General features: G+C 42.5%; 1 protein-coding gene across 15 annotated transcripts in view; it reads right to left on the minus strand.

Moving 5' to 3' along the window:
- The window catches only part of RERE (arginine-glutamic acid dipeptide repeats), a 334,725-nt gene that overhangs the window by 271,940 nt on the left and 40,852 nt on the right, over nucleotides 1-21,933 (minus strand). The gene's annotated exons all lie outside the window — the stretch shown is intronic.

Genomic DNA, 21,933 nt, shown 5'->3' on the forward strand with positions numbered 1-21,933 from the left:
GTTTTAGAATATTGCATAAGGAAGATTCCACAGGTCACAGCACCAGTAACTTAAAAATAATTTTCACTATTGTTATTAATAATTTCAAAAGGGGAAGCAATTTGTCTCTTCAAGTCTCACTTCTAACATGGGATGCTTTGATTCCATCCCAAACTACAACTACAGAGCAAATGGTGTATGTTTCCTTTGAGCACTGTCTATGAAAACCATGAAGTTAAAAGTGAGCCTATTAACCCCAGGATCTTCCAGGGCTGGAAAAGACCCAAACACCTCATCAGTCAGAAGTCTGAAATCTTGGCATTGGCACCTAATAATCCTCCTTGACTCCTCATGCAAAGGGCCGGTGCCAATTTCTAATTTTTTGGCAACTATGGAATGGAGGTAGGGAGGAAGCTAAAATATTTCCAACCTTGAAATGTTCTATTATTTCTCCATGAATATGCCACCCAAAATCATAGTTAAATATGAAGTACCCAAAATGCATTATTACTTTAATATAAGAAGTAAAACTTTAGGACTAATCTCCCTCATCATAACCACAGCATTTATATTGCTGTCTCAAGTGTTCACATAAGTATTCACACTGTTAATTATTAAATTAATATCAAAAAATCAAAATTTTGATAATCACAAGGACCCCATACAATAGGACAATATTATTCCCCTCTAATGATGATGATGATGATAATGATTTATCACCCACCCTTCATCCCAAGGTCCCATGGCAGGTCACAACAATTTAACATACAACCTTAAAAACGACTTACCACCACAAGAATAGAGTGGGTCCTAAAATCTGCATATCAAGTGTCAAAGGCCAGGGTAAAGAGGTAAAGAGATGCATCTTCAGCACCTAGATGGCGAGCCAAGGTTGAAAGACCAGAGCTTGCTGAATAAAGGTCACCTATTTAGTTTACAGCCTATAGTTCCTGGTTTGTGAGTTCAGTCTTAGCTACTCCACCTCACTAGCACTGGACCTCACTAGAACCGCACATTAACAAGCCCCATTATAGGAAATTGGCAAGTGCAAGCAACTTGCGTGCTCAAAAGCAACCTAGCAAGTGACTATTACTACTCCACACACTGAAACAGCAACCATAACAAAAGGATTTAACTGCTAGAATTCTGACTGGCCTAGTCAGGTGGGGTCATATTACAACACTTCTGAAAGAATTACATTGGCTGCTTATTTGCTTTAGGGCCCAATTCCAGGTGCTGATGCTTATCTTTCAAAGATGTAAACAATTTGCAATCCAAATACCTGACAGTGCCCCTCCTCCCATGCATTAAGATATTCAAATGAATCCCTTCTACAAGTCCAATTCGTTGGTGGCATGTGGGTTCAACAAAGAAGAACTCTTCTTTGGCGACATTCCAATTTTGGAATATCCTTTCCAGGGTGGATCAACTGGAACAGACGCTAAAATTGTTTTCTGGCAAGAGGATTTAAGATAGGTGAGAGGAACCTTTTTCCAGTCGGAGGTCTGCATTCCCTTCTGGGAACCCTCCAGGGGTCATATGCAAATGGGGCAAGAAGCAAAAGTGGGTGGGGCAATTAATGCAAAGAATACCTTTGCACAGTAGACTAGTTTCTACACTTCACCTCTCTATCCTCCACCCAGGCAAGCCAGAGGCATTAACAATGGCACATTACAGTCAAGCAAAAACACTCAAGGTATGATACAGGGCCAGCGAGGTGCATGACCTGGGGAAAGGGGAGAGGCAATGTGGTTTGGGGAGGGGTCTGAGGACTAGATAGAGAAGCTTGGAGGGCACCATTAGGTCCCTAGGCCTGAGGTTCCCTGGCCCTGTTTTAAAACATTTTCATATGCCCAGGCATTTAAAATTGATTTTATGGCCTCTGCTTAATAGTTCCGTAGTTCACAGTTTTATTGCCAGTATGTGTTATTGGATTACTACATTGTATTAACACCCTGGAATCAGTTTGGGTGAAGGGCAGTTTAGAAGTGTTTAAAATATATAATAAATGAAATAAATACAGAAGCTTAACCTGGTTTAGCGTAATTTCTGAAATGGAAAATCGTAGCTTGCAGCCAGCCAGAACACTAGGAATTAGAAGCCATGGTTTGAAATGGGTTTGCAAATTATGGCTTGGCGTGACATCTCCCTTGAGGAAACAGTGGCTCTGCTTCCAGAGGCCAGTGCACTGACAGCAGCGGTGACTAGCCTGAAATGTTCCAGATGCTAAGGACTACAAACTGCATCAGCTCCAAGCAGCACAGTCAACAGTCAGGAATGACGCGAGTTGTATTTCATAACACCTGGAGGGCACAATGTTAAGCTACAGCTGAGAATGAATGCTGAGCATTTGGAAAACAAAAACAGAGGAACTCCAAAATGGCATGATCTGAGCCCCCCCCCTCTCTTTCTCTCTCTCTCTGTGTGTGTGTGTGTGTGTGTGTGTGTGAGAGAGAGAGAGAGAGAGAGAGAGAGAGAGAGAGAGAGAGAGAGAGAGATTTGGTCTAGACTTGGGAGAAAGTAGTGGACCTATCTAACAGCCTGGTAAGATATCCCAGGATCAGAAATAGCCCCTTTCCTTGTCACCTGTGGCAAATAAAAATTACTTCTAGTTAAAGAGGTAAAAGTGTTTTTGCACATTGGAAGAGAAGGGCAAATAACAGTGTCAAATATGAGACAAAAAGCTTCATGTCAGCCATATATACTGATGCCAATGAGATGTGCATACACAGATCAGATCAGCAACTCCCTAAACACAATTTTATTTAAGGTAAACTTAACAAAACACAAACATAAAGAGCTGGAGTGTTCAAGTCACTTAATTTCAAAAAATGGCACCAAGACCTTCAAACAGAACTGAACCTCGCAGACAAATGAAAACATTTAGACACAAACATTTGTCAAGGCAAAATTGTTAATAAATGCTTGTGTAAACTACCATGGAAGGTAGTTTAAGCCAGTGCTTTATTTAGGCTGGCTGTTCTTTTAGCTAGCCTAAATAAAACACCAGCTACTGAAAAAGATGAACTCTTTCTTCCATGGAACCATCCTTCTACAGCTAACATAAAAGGCCGTTCAAAAACGCTGCCATTAGTTAAAATCTTACACAGTGCGAGTGAGTTTAAAACACAGAGGTCAGAAGACCTAAAGCAGATTCTTTCCCTCACATGCACCACAGGCTTTTGCAATGGTCTAAATCAAGCCAATTTTAAACAATAAAAGCCACCCTGCCCTCTCCACTATGCTCTTAAGCGTATGTTAAACGCTTGTGAATGGAAAATATGATACCTCTATCAACAGCCTGCAGTATGTTTAAACTATTATAATGTAAAGCATGCTTATTCTCACAAAAAAGCTAGCGGAAATGACTACCAAATGCTTCCTTTACAATCTCTCCAGAATAGGGCAGATTCTTTTAACTGGGGAGCACAGGGATGTGGGAGGTGGGGGGAGAAGAGATTTTCCTGACATCCTGAATGTTAGCAGACTCTGTGCAAAACAGATGATATCCCTAGGAAAGAAAACTTTTGCTATGAATTCATCATCTTTTATGAGAGGCACACAGCAAAAAGGTAGAAAAACAGTTCTTCACATTTTTAGTGCACTAATCATTTTTATGTTCGAGAGATTTGTTTTTTTTCTTTATGGGGGAGGAATCAAGCGGCCTTTTAAAAGGAAAGTGACAATAACCCCAGGAAGTGACCGTAGCTATAATAGTCTTTCCCTCAAGAGGGCCTGATAAACTTTTTTTTAAAGAAAAAAGAAAGAAAAGAACAGGAAGTCTGCAGCATAATGATGAAAAAAATTAACAGACCAGAAGGACAAAGCTACAGAGCAGATACAAGTCCAAAGGGAAACAGGCAGCCAAAAGGTGGTGGCGCTCACACATGGAATCTATGAGATTTGCCCAAAGGAGGGGGAGAGAAATGCCACCCTGTATTTCAAATGTATACCTGGGGATGGAACTAATCAAATGCTCATTTCAGTTGAGCTCAATGATTGGAAAGAAGTCATACATTTTTTTTCTCCCTCTCTGGCCCGCTTGGAATACACTAAACACAGACCATGGTAACAGAGTGCAAAGGAGTGAGTGAGTGAGTGTGTGCAGAAGTGGTATAGCCCACCTGCACACATTTATTGATCAACTGCAGTCATGCAAGAGACACTGCTAATTTGAAGCCATGGCTGCCAAACGCTGAAAGGACGCCTTCCAAGACAGACAAGGTGAGATGGTGGGGAGAAGACCCTCTCCGCATCAAACACAGGTCCCAAAGCAACCAAATTTGGAGGAGAGACCACAGCTCAGTGGTACACCACATCTGCTTTGCTTGCAAGCCCCAGATTTAATCCCCAGCATCTCCAGGGAAAAGGATCAGGTAGAAAGTGACAGGAAATACTTCTTCTCTTTGCCTGAAGCCCAGGAGAGCTGCTGCAGATCAGAGAAAACAATACACACAGGAAAGAATGGGTAAATAGTCTGGCCTGGCATAAAGGCAGCTTCCCATATTCTCAATAATAAAGTAAAAACAATTTAGACATTTTAAAATAAAATACAACAAAAACACAGATCAGATCTGTGTATTTATATCCGGTCACCCGACTTTTAAAAGTTATCGATAATAATAAGATAACTCAGACCCCAACAAAGCTATGTAAAACTGAAAATGTTATTGTTTTGCCAGGAAACACAAAACAACCACCAGGAATGTACACCAAGGAGGCTCAAAAGCTCCAAATAATGACTCAGTCACAATGGTTTTGGTTAGGTTAGGTAAAGGTAAAGGGACCCCTGACCATTAGGTCCAGTTGTGACTGACTCTGGGGTTGCGGCGCTCATCTCGCTTTATTCACCGAGGGAGCCGGCGTACAGCTTCTGGGTCATGTGGCCACATGACTAAGCCACTTCTGGCGAACTAGAGCAGCGCACGGAAACGCCATTTACCTTCCCGCCGGAGCGGTACCTATTTATCTACTTGCACTTTGACGTGCTTTCGAACTGCTAGGTTGGCAGGAGCAGGAACAGAGCCATGGGAGCTCACCCCATCGCAGGGATTCAAACCACCAACCTTCTGATCAGCAAGCCCTAGGCTCAGTGGTTTAACCCACAGAGCCACACCGCCATTGGGGTATGGAATAATAACCCACGCACAAGGTTGTTGGGAAGAGAAACAGCATGCCGTACCATTCTTTGTACACATTAATGAAATACCCACTCACCACATTTAACTTCCAAGTGGTTGGTTGAGCAACCACACAGGTATGACCCTCCCCCAATACCTATTTTGTGTCTGCTGTGTCTACCACATACTTAATGCAGAAGGCTGCTTATGCCAGATCATAAGCAGGTTCCAGTTTGCCACAGATTCAAGAGTCAATGACACAAGACAGCTGCCATCACCCTGCCCAGATGAGAAGATGCTTACCTCATCCCCCTTGATTCACAACAGCAGCAACAGGACCAGGGGAAGAACAAAGTGACCACAATTTCCTCTCCCAGAACCCACACATTTTGCACTAAGCCAAACCATTACCTGACAACTGGGTGACTGACAGACACCTTGGAACCTGTTGTCGGGCAGAAAAGGCAGGATATAAATATTCCAAATTAATAAAACAAGACAAACATACAGACACTAAACGCCTAAAGAGCAACTCAGACATCTTCTTTGCAGTAGTGTTCCCTTAATCTCACTGCAAGGACAAATCTTCTACTCATGTAAGAATTTTCTGCCCTGCACTCAGCAAGCCCCCAGATTCTAGCCTGTTCTTTTCCTGCACAGGAAGTCAAGAACAAATGTATCTTCAATGCATGACTTCACAGACACTCGAGCAGTAACGCAAGTCAACCTGTGCCCAGTTCTTACCAAGTACACCTGGGCACATCACTGTAAAATGTGCAGGAATTATTTTTGCTCAGATTGGTGCGCCACATGTTATGCTATGACATCATTTCCCCACCCCAAAATCAAATGAAGTGAAGAGTTAAGCTACATGCATACAGTGGTACCTCTGGTTAAGAACTTAATTCGTTCCGGAGGTCCGTTCTTAACCTGAAACTGTTCTTAACCTGAAGCACCACTTTAGCTAATGGGGCCTCCTGCTGCTGCCGTGCTGCCGGAGCACGATTTCTGTTCTCATCCTGAAGCAAAGTTCTTAACCCGAGGTACTATTTCTGGGTTAGTGGAGTCTGTAACCTGACGCATCTGTAACCTGAAGCGTCTATAACTCAAGGTACCACTGTATCTACTTCCTCTCTCCCATTCCAGTGGCAACACATGACTACATATGGGGGGGGGGTTTCCAGCAGAGCTATTTTAGGGAGCTCAAGTAGGTGGGCTGTTGGGGGTAGAAGGCGACAAGCAGAGTACCCTAAGTCAAAACCATTCTTAAAAAATTAGTCCATTTACAGAAATAATGTCTTAATAACTGCAAGATAGTTAAAGTAAGGCACTGACACAACATTGTGGTTTTTTTTTTAGTAAAATCATAATGCTTTGGACCAAGTCTGCCTCACATGTTCTCATGAGTAATGTAGCTGGCACAAATTGTGTAAATAAAGCTTCACATTTTGGAAAACACTGCATTACAGTTCCCCAGACACTTTCCTTCAAATCTTTTCAGAATGAGAGTTTGGCATCAAAAGGAATCTCTGATCTTCTGTTTATTTCTCTCTTCTCATTGAGAGTGAAGGGAAGCTATGCATTAAGATGTGGCAGAAGAGAGCACTGCAAATCTGCTACTTAGGAGGGAAAATCCTTCCTTCATAGCTAGACAAATTCCAGTATCTGACAGCAGTACAGTGGGGATGGATTTATACAATTTGTGTGTATAGCTGTCCTGCAATTGGTAACCTGGCTTCAGAGTGAAAACATCTCTTTAGAACTCGCACCATCTTTCCATTGGAACCAGTATTAGAAACTGGGATAGAAAAGCTAGGAGCCAAATGGCTCCCAGGACATGGGTTGTGGGGCACCAAAACAGAATGTCTAGTCACCATGGGGGGTGGGGGAATTGGCAACATTTTTTATTTATTATTTTGATAAACATGAACTAATACACAATTCACATAAGAGACACATTCTTGTGATCACATTTTTATCAGAAATTGTTAATACATGTTTAATTTGGTGTTTACAATAAAAATATTGGTACCATACTTTAGTTTTCAAAACACTCTACTCTTTATTGTTAAACTCCTTTACATATTGTCCGTGCTTAACATATACTTTGAGGCTTCAAAGCACATAAACTACAGTAATCCCTGAGTGTCAGTCAGGTGCAAAAAATGGCACCCAGACTTTTTGAGGTCCTCGCAAATGGAGAAGCTTTGGGTGCAAAATGCACCTGGCACCTTGCTAATTTTGAACCCTGATTGGAACACATTAATAGTTTCTCCTTCCTTGAAAAGTTGTTGACTAATGCTTGCTCCATGTCACTATAGTGCTGTCAACACAACTAAAAGGCCTTAGTACCACAAGAGTTAGCAACCTGACAACAAAATAGCATTAGCTCACGGATGGGGGAAAAGAAGGCATCTATTGCCAACTGCCAATTCTTCATGAATTCTTGATGTAAAGGTAGAATAAACTGCTCCGATGTCATGCGCTAAGGCTACACTGCTTCAGAACAGCAGCAAAAGGCTGGGTAGGAGAAAGAGAAAATCTCAGGAGAGACCAACCCCAAACAGACCTGTGGAAATACTTTAGGAAGGTCCACAGGTCAGCTCAGAATAACTAGCTGCACACCTGGCTTGCCAGTAGTACATGTGAAAAGGCTCTAGGAGTCTTAGTAGACAACAGGATTAACGTGAGTCAACAGTGTGATGCAGCAGCACAGAAAGCTAATGCTATTCTAAGTTGCATCAACAGAATCACAGTATCCAAATCAAGGGAAATAATAGTTCTGCCTTGGTGAGGCCAAACCTGAATAACTGTGTCCACTTCTGGGCACCACAATTTACGAAAAGGCTGCCTGTCACATGGAGGTTGGATCAAACTTGTTTTCTCCTGCTCCGGAGGGTAGATTCCGAACCAATGAATTCACATAGCAAGAAAGGAAATTGTAACTAAACATCAGAAATAACTTTCTGACAGTAAGAACTGTTTGACAGTGGAATGAACTCTCTCAGAATGTGATGGACTCTTCTTCACTGGAGGTTCTTAAGCAGAGGTTGGATGGCCATCTGTCATAGATGCTTTAGTGGAGATTCCTGCATTGCAGGAGGTTGGACTAGATGACCCTCGAGGTACCTTCCAACTCTACAAGTCTATGATTCTATGTATTGCATGTACAAGCTCTCAGGCTCAATTCCCAATATTTCCAGTTTAAAGGATCTGGGGAAGCAAGTTGATCACAAGGTCTCTGCCTCAGGTTTTGGAGTGACATTGCCAATCAGAGTAATAAATTACTGGGCTATGTGAAGCAAAAGGTTCTGTATATAAGACAGCTTTGTGTGCTTTTATAGTGTGCATTTTCAGCCACACAATCAAAAAACAAGCTACCAATATCCAACATAGAATTCAGATAAGGGAACACAGCCAAACTCACCCCAACGACAGCTGAACAAAGGTTTGCGTAACAACAGAGAAAATATTTTTTAATTTTATTAAAAAGCGTTCTGCAGAAAGAAAGCCTGTGGATCATAACACAAAATTGGATTTTTCAATAAATCCCCCATCAGAGGAAGATGCATGAAGCACTGACACAAAATGCCTGCTTTTTGAAACAAGTTCCAAAGATAACATTTCCCCCCGATGAAAGCAACTGATTACAGGCGATAAAGCCCAAACTGAAACACATGTGACTATCAAAAGGGACATTTACTGAAGAACAAACACCCGCTTATTACGAAAATATTTAAACATTCAACATGGAATTCCAAACAAAAAGAAATTGGAATGGGGCGGGAGAGAAGTAAAAAGCAAGTGAATACCTACAGATGGTGACAGATTTCTGCCAAAAAAACAACAGCAGCACTGAAGCACAGCAAGGAGTGAACCAAGTTATATATCCATATGAGAACCATTTGGGGGTGGAGGGGGGAATGAAGTGTGCCATCTTTACCAGGACAATATAAAGCAGTTCCACTCACTAGCTAAGGACATCTGGTTTGTCTCAGACTGCTTTACACCAACTGGATCAAGCAGTTTGTAGTTTGTTCCTCTGCCACCTAGTGGCTACCTCCAACCATGCAGTTCAATCCTAAACCACACTTGGGAAAATTATTAATAATATACTAGTCCATGGGTAGGAAAACTAAGGCCCAGGGGCCAGATCCGGTCCAATTGCCTTTTAAATCTGGCTCACAGACAGTCCAGAAATCAGCATGTTTTTACATGAGTAGAATGTGCCCTTTTATTTAAAATGCATCTCTGGGTTATTTGTGGGGCCTGCCTGGTGTTTTAACATGAGTAGAATGTGTGCTATTATTTAAAATGTATCTCTGGATTATTCATGGGGCATAGGAATTTGTTCATTATTATTTTTTTCCAAAATATAGTCCAGCCCCCCACAAGGTCTGAGGGCCAGTGGACCTCCTGAAAAAGTTTGCTGACCCCTGTAACTAGTCAAAGAAAAACAATATGGAGCCTTAGTTTCACCTGAGAATATTAAGAGGATTAGACCAAAGGCCCATCTAGTCCAGCATCCTCTTCTCCAACTGTGGTGAGCTAGATGCCACCAAGCAACTCAGGGCATGAAGACTTTGGAAGGCTTTCGAAGAGGATTGGACAAATTCATGGAGAAGAAAGCTACTAGCCATAATGGCTATGTTTCACCTCCAAAGTCCTTATTTTATCAGAATTCAGCCTCAATTTATTAATCCCATCCAGCCCATCATTGCTTTCAGACCCCCGTTCAGTTCCATCTACTTCTGGGAGTGGACCGACCTGCATGGAGGAGTCAGTTGCAGCCAACCCAAACCTCACCAGGGAGTGAAGCGTGCATGCGTGTCTGCGCACACACACTACTGGATCCTTCCCAGTCCCCTCTAGCAAAAGCCAGATCTAGAACATGATCTGCAGTAATTGTGAGTGCACAACATATTGTGACAGCCCCATAGCTGTCATGTCAGCCATGAAGTCCTCAGCTGGCCCAGATAAGGCAGCATCAGCATAGATATTGAAGTCTGCCCAGGACTAGTGTCCTTGGATTCTCCAACACCGTACCAGAGATTGCTAGCTCTGTCAGGGAAGCTATTGGACATGTTATGCCTTTTCTCTTGTCATTTGTCCCCAGAACTTGAGTGCTCAGAGGTACACTGCCTCTGGACAAGGTGGTTTCATTTAGCCAACATGGTTATAAAAATAGGACTTGCACCACAAACAGCCAATTCCACTAAACCGTCATTCCAACACTTTTGTTCCTACACCGGTCAGAGTCACAAGAAAATGGCACCTCTGCCTTACAAAAGATTCAGAGATAACATTCCAAGCTATTGTAAATAAGGCTTCAAGGAGTTCGTTAGGTTGGGTAACAGTTGTATTTCTCAGTATCACCTCAGTACAACCGCCTTGTCCTTGATTAGGGTATTGACAGACAAACTGTTGAATTTTAATGCTAGTGTTTTGTCAATAAGTATTCACGTACGCTTCACAAGTTCATTAATAATCCATTAAGGAGACCTAAATTAAAGCTTGGCAGGAAGGCAGCTTCCCTGGGAAACAAAAATCAGCCTCTCCTAGGCTGGCAAGAACTGCATGTGCCAAATGTGGCGTATTAAGATGTGAATACACATTTCTAAAAAGGTTATGCACTCAAACTATTTCAGCCTCCTTAATAAAAGGTATCATGACACAGCTGCAGAAACCACACATTAGGGTACCCATTTCACCTATGTTTTAACCCAGGGTTTCATCACACTACCTGGGGTTAACTTCCAAGAAGGCGGGGGAGAGCACATCTTCACACAGCGTAAAATCAACTTCCGGAATTCATTACCACAAGGAGAGGTAATGGCCACCAGCCCAGATTGGCTTTTATGAGGAGGAGGATTAAACAAATTAGGAACGCAGGAAACTGGCTTTTACCAGATAGGGCTACTTGCCCACCTAGCTCAGCATTTTCCGCACTGAGTCGTGGTGGTTCTTTGGGGTCTCAGGCAAAGAAAGGTCCAGATTTGATTTCATTAATTCTTCAAATTATATCCTGTCCTTCTTCCTGAAGGAGCACAGGGCATCCATCACCTGTTCTGATACATCTGTTGAAGCGGACTATATAGCCCACGAAAGCTGACACCGTGACAAATTTGCTAGCCTTTAACAGACCACAAATCCTCTTGGTTGCTTTTGCTGCATGAGGCAAACATGTGTGACCTGTGCTTTTAACTGCAAGCTCCAGGTGCTCTGCCCCATGGAATTCAAATTATGAAACCATATCGTGCAATACAAGAAATAAAAGAAACAATTAAAATACAATTAAAAATCAGTCTGAATATTTACTGCAGACACGCACGTGGGACCGCTGGTGGTCAAGGGGCCACAAGATTCCACAGAAGCCTCCATGAGTGTTTGACAAGTCAATCAAGGAAAGTGAAAGCAAGGAGGGGAGGGGATAAAAATTGAGTAGACGCAGTAGCAACCCTAGGTAGCTAGCTAAACTACAATCAGCCTCCTCCTTTGATTGTAAAACATTAGTTGATAAGAACAGTTAAGGAACAAGATCCTAGCTGTATGCAATTCAGAAAGAGAGCGAGAGAGAACAGAACATCTGTTCTGTCAGCAGCAATGATTGTTCCATTTCCCACCCCCCTGAGCTTTTGAGGGCTAATTCAAGGTTCCTATCTGGATTTATGCAGTTACAAGATCTAAAATATGTGGAGTTATTTTTGGCAGAAAGGAAGCAGGGAGGGGGAAGGGGGGTGGAGAAAGAGACCAACACCCACCTGCTGCTGTCCTTGGAACTTTACGTTCAGGTGTAAGGAAGCATCTCTTGAGAGTTTTCACTTCCACAGAAAAGCGTTATGAACTGTAGCTGCCCCAAGAGCAAAGAAGAATAAAACAGCTTGGGGTTTTAAGGAGAAGGGGTCAGTTACACATATTACAAGCTCATCATGACAAGGTTGATAGGTTCAGAAAAAGGCAACCAAAATGACCGAGGGGATCTGATAGAGCAAGTTCTGCATGAGGAAAAAATGCAGCTTTTGGGACTTTTTAGTTTAGAAAAAAGGCAAGCAAGCAGAGACGTGATAGATTTTTATAAAATTATGCATGAGATGGAACAAGTGGATAATGAAGTTTTTCTTCCTCTCTAATAATACTATAGAACTCATGGAAATCTTATGAAGCAGAATGTTGGAAGAGTCCGGACAGATAAATCAAAGTACTTCTTCATGTAGCACATAGTTCAACTATGGAACTCGCTCCCACAGGAAGCAGTTATGGCTGCTACATTGGATGAGGGGCTGAGAAAAACCTTCGAGTGCTGCTACCAGTCAAAGTAGACTCTATTGGGATGCATGGACCAATAGTGACTCAGCTATAGCTGCAAATAAAATGTTTAAGTGTGTTGTAAAGTGCAATATACAAATGGGCCACTAGATGGCAATGGTGAGCTATGGCAAAGTCTATATATATATATATATATATATATATATATATATATCCAAAACTTTTTTTTTTTTTAAAAAAAAAGCATTTTCACAGGATTTTTTATATGTATGTAGATTCCACCTAGGTCTGACTAAAGGCTGCTTTCAGTTTTCATGGGCCTCTAAAACTTTCAGTATTTATTTACAGTGGTACCTCGGGTTACATACGCTTCAGATTACATATGCTTCAGGTTACAGACTCCACTAACCCAGAAATAGTGCTTCAGGTTAAGAACTTTGCTTCAGGATGAGAAATTGTGCTCCGGCGGCGCAGCAGCAGCAGGAGGCCCCATTAGCTAAAGTGGTGCTTCAGGTTAAGAACAGTTTCAGGTTAAGTATGGACCTCCGGAACGAATTAAGTACTTAACCCGAGGTACCACTGTACACAGCTCAGGATTCCAAGGGCTCTGGCATGTATTTCCACTTGTGAATCAGAGCAATCGATAATAACTCTGTGACTGATAGAACACTCAAGTTTGCAATATGCAAGATCCATCCTGTTTTCATTCCCGCACATTTACTTGCAATATTTACCTCAATGGTTTGCTCCTATGAACAGAGCTTTGTTTCGAAATGGCCTTTCAAATGGTTCACTGCTGATTAACCCATTTTCATGCCTTGAAGAGCTTGATTCCTATTAGTGCAGACCGCAATCTGCACATTGATTTTTTGCCACAGTCAGGATATGGAGAGGGGGGTGGAGGGAAAGGACCACCACCAACAAGAAAAAGCAGCTTTTCAAATTAAGTTGCTACCCACATTGTTGAGTCGAATAGTCAGCGTTCCGAGAACATGATAAGCACGCAAAACCAAATATGCCAGCTATATACAACATGTTTCTGCATTTTAAAGAACTGAGAAGAGAGACGGGGGGGGGGAGCAAGAAGAGAAGGAGGAATGTGCCAAGCACAGAATCATAGACAGTTCTGCTCTTGTTAGCACCATTGATAAAAGGCTACAGTGCTTTCAAAAGGATTCAGAATTAGAAACAGACTCTTTTCTGGCTCTGAATTACCATCATTTTGCTCCATGCTAACCCCTGCACAACGGGACCAAGCTTCTCAAAAATACATGTCTCAAGCTGAAATGGCCTAGCAGGCTTCCACACACTCCACACCCCCTTTAAAAAAAATAAAATAAAATGGGGCTTTTATGCCAACAAATCTACACAGTTCTTGCCTGACAGCTTTCCACCAAGTTTTGCTGCAAATCAAAAGGTTTTATTTCATAGCCCAAAGCAAGGTTCGCCATGTTTAATATCTGACAGGGGAGAAGAGTTTTAATCTTCTCTCCAGTTGAAACAATTACCATTCCCAAGATCAGTCTTAAACTGGCAGTAAAAAAAAAAAAAAAATCACTTATTTTACATTGTCAGTGAATATTAAAAAGAAAGAAAATGGCAGGCCGGTACTGAAAGCATGCCTTTTAGAAAAACCATGACTTTTGCTTGATGGAAAAGGTGAGCAATTTTCACTGCAGCAAAACCAATTTGTTAAAAAACCAAGAGGGCTCTGGGACTAGAAAAATTCCGGGTGCCTGGGTGCCTTAGCATCAAGAAATTTAAAATCATTTCAAGTCACCTTGGGGACTAGGAGCACTAAATATTCCCTTTCCCTGCGAGAGAAAAGAATACAAGGACAAGGTTTGTGAGCATCCTCCAGGTATATGCAGCGTAATTAGCAGAAGTTTCTGTCCAGTTTTCTGCCTCTTCAACAAGGTGTAAAAGAAGGAGGAGTTGCACAGAAGAAAATGGAGAGTTGGGGCAGGAAGATGAGGTTGTTGCAGCGAGGAAATAACATGCACAACCATTTGTGTCCAAATGGCCTGCCCCCTACCAGCTTCCTTTGTATTTGCAAAAGCAGAGAGACAGGTGCCTGTAGCAAGTGAATGAGAGGTAGGCCTGTTTGGCAGGATGCAGTGTACACCTGGTATGTAACTGGTTGCTTACCTGAAGGCCGCCTCTACTCAGTTGGAGGGGGACCATAGCCCAGTGTTCAATCATTCAAGCACCTACTTTGCATTGCAGAAGGTCCCAGGTTCAGTCTCATATATCTCAAGTAGCAGGTCAGGTGAAGGGGGGGTGGGGAGTCTTCTCTCTGAGACCTCAGATAGATCTGCTGCCTGCAAGAGTAAACAGCACTTGACTCGGCGGACCAGGCGTCTGCCTCAGTACAAGGAAGCATCATAAAGGATGGAGAGCTCATGGGGGGGGGTACAGAGAGAACGGGTAGGAGATTAGTAGAAAAGGCTGCGGTGGGGAATGGCTTCATGTGTACCCTTCAGTCTCAAGACGCTCATAAGTCTTGAGGTTCTAAATTTAAGCCATCACAGGCCACATCTTGCTCGTGCTCGCAAGCTACAGCCATTTAGCGGTGAACTTCTTAACCCACCCAGGACCAGCAGCCTTGAAGAAAAGATGAAAGACACTGAGCCACTGTAAACAGATGTGTCTGTCATGTCTCTAAAACAGGAATTGCATCTGGCACGGACAGTTAATGTTTATATATATTACCCAAGGACAAAAGTCTATATAAAGCAGGCTTATATAAATAGGAGCAGAAAGAAAAGACACTAGTCTAAAAATATGACTTGGGCATTTAGAAAAAGGAACACGTTCTTCACAGTGTCTACAAAGCACAGAATTTTCTGTCGGGTAGAGTTGTTTTATTGCTAGGCACCAGAACAAAGTGGTGGGGGGGAGAGCTAAAATTGAAGGAGTTGCACTTTGCTCTTGGCGGGTGATATACCATATTTACCACCTAGGAGAGGGAAAAAACCATGCAGAGTCATTCTACACATCACCACTGGCTCCCCCTCCCCCCCCCAAAGTCCATCTACTATCTTCATCATGTTCCACAAATGCATGAAAAAGCCCTTTCAGTATTTAAAGTGATTTAAGCCAGCGAGAAAAATTCCAGTGCTGTGCTTTTAGAGCCACAATATTTTTCAAAGCCTTGCTGCGGAATCCCCTAGAGCTTAATAATTAAGACATATGGCCCGGAACTGGTCTCCAAGCCAAACCCAACGGCATTCACTCAGGGCTGGGTTTTTGTTTTTTTTTAAGATGCCTTGTGGTCGGAAGAAGGAATGTACATCAAACTTCCACCACCTTTAAGCGCTGGAATGCAGGAACCTCTGTGAAGGGAGCAACAGAGCAGGGCTGCCATAGACGTTGCTTTGTAGCACCCTCTAGAGTCTCCTTCCAGTCATTTCATGAAAGCCAGAAATATTTGCTAGCAATGTAGTATGGACTGATGTTTACAGTGCCCTTTGGCAACTTATTGAAAAAGGCCTTTAAAACAAAAATGCAAGCCATTATAGTTATGTTCCAGGCAAAAATGCATCCCTCATTCAATCACCTAGTGGGGAAAAAAGATATTAAAAAGCTTCCAAATGGGATGAAGGAAACGGAGCCAAACCAAAAAACACAAACCAACTCCACATGTGTTGATATCAGTTTTCAGTGCCTGGAGCGAATTTTGGCTTCTTCAATCAGCTATTAACACTTTTAAAGCAGGTTTTTGGACATTACTCAATCTGCAGAGGTAATTACCGAAGGTGCCTTTCAAAAGGCGCTTACACTAAGGCTGTATTTCAAACTCAGGGTTCCAGTGACAATAAATCACCAAAATATGATTATTAGAATATAACTGTGTTGAGCAAATTCCTTGCTAGAAGTTTTGTTGTTGTTTTTTTTTTTTTACTGTACACAAAAAGGAACTTCTAGCAAGGAATTTTCTCAATACAGTTACATTCTAATAGTCATATTCAAATGATTTATTGTCTTGTTAACCATACTTTTAAAAACATATTCCCCTTCTTTATTTTTACTTCCAAGTATTTTGGGAAGCTGTTCTAAGCACATGAAGTAGTACAGCCTACTAGGGCACACACAGGAACATAGGAAGTTGCCTCGTACAGAGTCAGGCCATCGTTCCACATAGCTCAGTACCATCTACATTGACGGTAAGCAGACAAGTGAACACTCCCAGTGTTCAGAGTAGAAAACGAGTCCCATTCAATCCCTTTACCCATCTTCATCTTGATTATCTGTAAAAACAGCAAGCTTGAGTTGTCGGCCTTGCAGCTCATGTACATGAAAATGAATCACTATTGTGGCTTGCATGTTCCAAACCATATTTAGAAGGACAGGTGTGTGCTGCAAGCATGCTCCCATGCTTAATTTATCCCCTCCCTTCCATGCTTTGCACACAGTTATACGATATACGATATATTTATTGCCATTGTCCCATGCAGAACAGTTATAGGCCATTTGCATTGTCGCTAGCTATGGTTAACACTAACCAGGGTTGTCCTCATAGTGTTTGAAACCACTTCAAACCCTGGTTTCAGAACCAAAAATTACCAGGGCAATCCTGATTAGTGTGAATGTTACACCTTGGCTAAAGTGGAGCAGAGGAAGAAGGAGAAAGTTCTCATGGGGAGGTGTTAAAAGAGAGTATACCACAGACTTTTTCATCGTCCAACCATGGTTGGGATATTAGCAACATTACATCTGTACTGGGCGTGGAGTGCATCCAAAAATATTTAGAGAAAAATACATAAAAGCTATGGTATGTGTGTGTCTGCATAATTCTCCACATGATTAGTGTGTGTAATTTGATTAATGTGTTATTTGGATGTACCCTTGAGCGACAATAGATGTATTCATCCCAACACAGTAAGTTTATTCTTCACCTGGATGTTAAACACCATGCAATACTGAAGCAGGATCTTCGGTTTCTTAATTCCCAGGCTTAGAAAAACTTGCAGGACTGCAACATAAAAAGGTTCAAGGCAGCCCAGATTTTACAATGCAAAGAACACATATCTCTAAACTGACTTTCCATTTAAAGATCAACACTGAACACCTGTAAACTAAAACTGCTAACTACATGGTAGTTTATCTTACCAAAGTCATGAAAAATCAAATATTATACCGCACTGCTCCGTAGGAAACTAAGCTGCCCACAGCTGAGGCCTGTCCATCTTCCCTGTTTTTATGTCAACTTTCCTTACTCAGTCACAGCCGTTGAACCCTTGTCATGCTAACCGTCTTTGCGAGCATTTTATCGCCATCTCAAGTCAAAACACTCACTCACTTCGACATGCATGTCTAAACTGAAAACTCCTTTCTGGCTCTGTGGGATTTTGCTGAGATGTGCAGAAACTGGCTTGCCAGAGAAGCAAGTGGAAATTGCAGAAGTGGCCCTTCCCCACATTTCTTGCCAATCTTTAAAAAGCAATGTCTGTTACTGGATGGGCAGCTTCTCTGCCTCAGATCTCCAGCATAGGCCCAATAATTGCAATCTGTCCTCTTTAAAATTCAACCTCTGAAGGTTACCAATGACTTTCCATTATATCCTATTTTTTGCCACCTGCATTTCTCACCCTTGTATCATGTGCCAAAAATATAAAGAGGCAGGCACTGTAACATTTTCAGATATTCCTTCAACATTAATTCTTTAAATCACTGTAAAATCCAGCTTGCTGACCATGATGCAGTACTATTTAGAACTACACCTGCCACGGGAGCCATATTGCTGAAAAATTACTTGCCAATATGCCCTGCCCTGTGCGCAGTGTTATTTACGTAGTTTTTTTTTTTAAGCTATCCTCCTGTAATAGGGAATGAAAAGGAGGGGAGAGATTCATCAAGTACTATTACTGTGTAATCCTCTTTCCTGAGCTGCAGCGTCTTCTAACAAGATTGTGTAGCTTTCACATTGGATCAGCAAGACTGTGACCTCTGCTGGTAGTTTACAATAACCAATATTAACACCAGAAAGAGGGAAAGCTTGTGCACAAATCCTCCATGGGCTGGTGGTCACAAGCAGAGAAGAGCTTCTGCTGTTGTGTGTGTGGCATTTTTCTTAAAAGCGTAGGGAGGCATATGTTTCCGGAAGACCACTCCACAGTGCACCCAAGTGCAAATTATTAAGCACCAGGAAAGTGCTAGCCGGTGTGTCAGATGGCATGTCTGCATGCGGAAGGAGGGAGTGTTTGCAGCAACCCAGTGGTGACCTTTGCCCAATGGGACTGTTCGGGTGGAAAGCAGAGAAGCCAAGGCTAGGTGGGGCCAGAGTGAATTATAATTAGAGTGAGAGCTAATGAGAGGTGGAGCTAATTCTCATTCTCCCCCCCCCCCAGCCCCATTCCTGCTTGAGTTTTTCAAGAGCAAAATGAAGGTAGAAACTGACAACCAAGGCTACCCCCCTCCAGGGCTGATTGTAAGGTGAGAAGGCAGGTGGGGTGTGGATTGGGGCAGTGCCCCACTCACTCTAATGGAGCAACCTCCATTGCAACAACCTCACAGAGCGTAATGCTCTCTACATGAGCTCTTTATACAGACACACACTGAACGCACCGCATGGGACCTCTGCCAGTGAGGATCAGGTCATCCACTATCAGCGGTGGAAGGCAGATTTTGCTGTCTCCACAACCAGTATCTCCTAGGTTCAGCAGTTTTGTCCGTGGGAGTAAAAGGGAGTAGCTAAGAGCTACACTGTTGAGAGGAATGAATCTACTCTCTCCCCACAGATTGGTGCCTGTGACCAAGCACCAAACCTGCTCCTAACAGCATGGTGCCATCTTGGATTCCAATTTTCTCTTACTCTGATAGCTATAAATGAAGCTGCCATTTATAGCACACATTGGAATATCAGCCCATGTAGCCTAGGATTATTTACTCTGGAGCAACATTATGGGAGGGATGTTTCCAGCTACTACATCCTTTTGCCCTTGGAAACCTTATAAAAAGCTGCTGCATGAGAGGAACTGTGAGCAACATCATGGGAGGGGTGTTTCTAGAACTAAGGTGAAACTGGGAAGCTCCCTTGTTATTTTTTTCTGGCATGAGTAATCTTGTTATATTTACAGGATTGAAATGTGGTTTTCTGTGTTTTAAATTTTTTGTTTTGCTATGTTACGAAATTGTTACTACATTATTATTTTGCAATGTTACTATGAAATTGTTTTTGCAATGTTTGTTTCAAATGTATCTCTGTTTCTTTGTTGTAAGTCACTTTGAGTATGACTCTTTTGTGGAAAAGAGGCAGAGAAAAAAATGAATGAATGAATGACTGCCACTAGCTCTTCAGGGCCTCAGGCAGAAAGGGTTCTTTCCCTACATCACCTGTTACATACCTGGAGACACCAGGGGATGAACCAGGGATCTTCTGCATACAAATTGTGTATTCTACCCCTGAGGTATGATCTCCCCTTAGCATGGCAGCATGTTAGGAGCTGTCTCTTAGAGATGGACTTTTGACTCTTACCCTACTCATACATGCCACCAGTGGTTCAATTTTGCTTCAGCTGATTCCAAAAGTGTTAGCTGGAGAAAACAAGGTGATGGGTGGAAGAGAAAGGAGATATTGAAGCTGAGTGCCTCTATACCTAAGAGCTCTTTATGATTCAGCCAAGGAGAACGATACCTTTGACTCCAAAGTAAAGCTAACAGCTCTGCTCATGCACCTTACATTTGAACAAAGCCAGATGTTGAGCACCTTTCAACCCCTCTCCCCTTCAGCCAGTTCTGCATTCTGCATAAAGAACAGAGGAAGCATCCTGCTGGATTGAACCAAAGGCCTGTTTCCCACAGTGGACAATCAAATGGCTCAGGGATGCCCACAGGCAGGGCAGGATGGCAACAGCCCTCCCACAACATTATTCATAAAAACATAACAAGAATCCTGCTGGATGCCTCTCCTGGGAAGCCCACAAGAACACAGAGTCCCCTGCCCGCTGCTGCTCCCCAGCAACTGATATTTAAAAATGCAACTTGGACTCCTTGGTTCGGGAATTTTTTTTGGGGGGGGGGGCTAAAACGCACTTTTACTGCCAAGATGAGTGGTTCACCCTCTGCCCCTACATCTGCAGGTGGAAAGTGAAGTCCTCTGCCCATTATTGCCAAGTTGAGGTGTTACCACTGTATTTTAAAAGATCATTACAGAACCCACGGCACTGGAATTACCTCAATATTAACCTGGAATAACATTTCGTAATACAATTTTTGATTCATATGGCTTTGCTTGGTTAATTTCAAAATGCTATATTCAGCGTTCTGCAGTTCTGGGGGGAGAAAAGATCAATACCGCAATACAAAAAGGAGGCTGAGTGACCTTAAGTGCTGCTGTGTTTTTAAATTAAGATTTACCACCTAATGCTGCCAAGGCAGCAAAATCAGGTTTTAAAGGTTTCAATCAATGGTGTGAAGCCCACCTCTAAAATCCTTTGCTGTCATTAATGAAATGGAGGTGAAAAACTTAACTCTCGCTTACTGGTTCCTAGAATCACCACCCTAAGATCCTGCAACAAGGTGCTTATCAGGCCTACTCAGAGGTTTGATATATACAGTGGTACCTCGGGTTAAGTACTTAATTCCTTCTGGAGGTCCGTACTTAATCTGAAAGTGTTCATAACCTGAAGCACCACTTTAGTTAATGGGGCCTCCTCCTGCTGCTGCGTCGCCGGAGCACAATTTCTGTTCTCATCCTGAAGCAAAGTTCTTAACCTGAAGCACTATTTCTGGGTCAGCAGAATCTGTAACCTGAAGCATATGTAACCCGAGGTACCACTGTATTATCCCATCCTCCCTCTAAAGCTGCACACATGATTCTCCTCTCTTACTCATTTTCCCCCACACAACAATCCTGAGAGGTGGGTTTGGCTGAAAAATGCACGCCTGGCCCAAAAAAACACATCTAAAGAACTTTATGGCCAAGCAGAGATTTGAACCTGAATCTCTCTAGTTTTAGACCAACACAACAGTTTGCTAGTTCTCAGTGATCTGTTCACACATCACATTAAACCACAGTTTAAACCATTATCAAACTATAAACCAAATCATGGTTCATATGTATATAAGAATAAGCAGCATTCTGGTCCCAGTTTCCTTGGTGCCCCTCCCATGCTCCTGCTGCCATCGAACTGCAAAACAAAACAATGGAAGAATCTGGCTTCTTGTGTCACCTAACTCAGGCTCTTAGTTTCTCTCCAAACAAACCATAAGCTGTCAGCCAAGAACAAAGCAATAAAACTCAAATCTTGGAGAGAAAGCACAAGTCGAGATTACTATGGCACACGTCAGGCTCTTGCTTGTTCTGTCTGCAGTTCAACAGGAGCAGAGATGGAGTGCTGTGGGAATTTTTTAGCAGCATGTACCAGCACCTTGCTTGCCCACATGAAATCAGAGTCCGCCCAAGGCACATATGTGCACAGTGCCTGCTGTGATACCCTGGCACTTTCTTCTCCTGTCCAGATTCTAGTTCTTAAATCCTTCCAGAATTTATCATCATCTTAAGCCTTCATAGAATCATAGAGTTGGAAGAGACCACAAGGGCCATTCAGTCCAACCCCCTGCCAAG

Source organism: Podarcis pityusensis (assembly GCF_964106645.2).
Source record: "Podarcis pityusensis genome assembly, chromosome: 8".
Taxonomy (NCBI): domain Eukaryota; kingdom Metazoa; phylum Chordata; class Lepidosauria; order Squamata; family Lacertidae; genus Podarcis; species Podarcis pityusensis.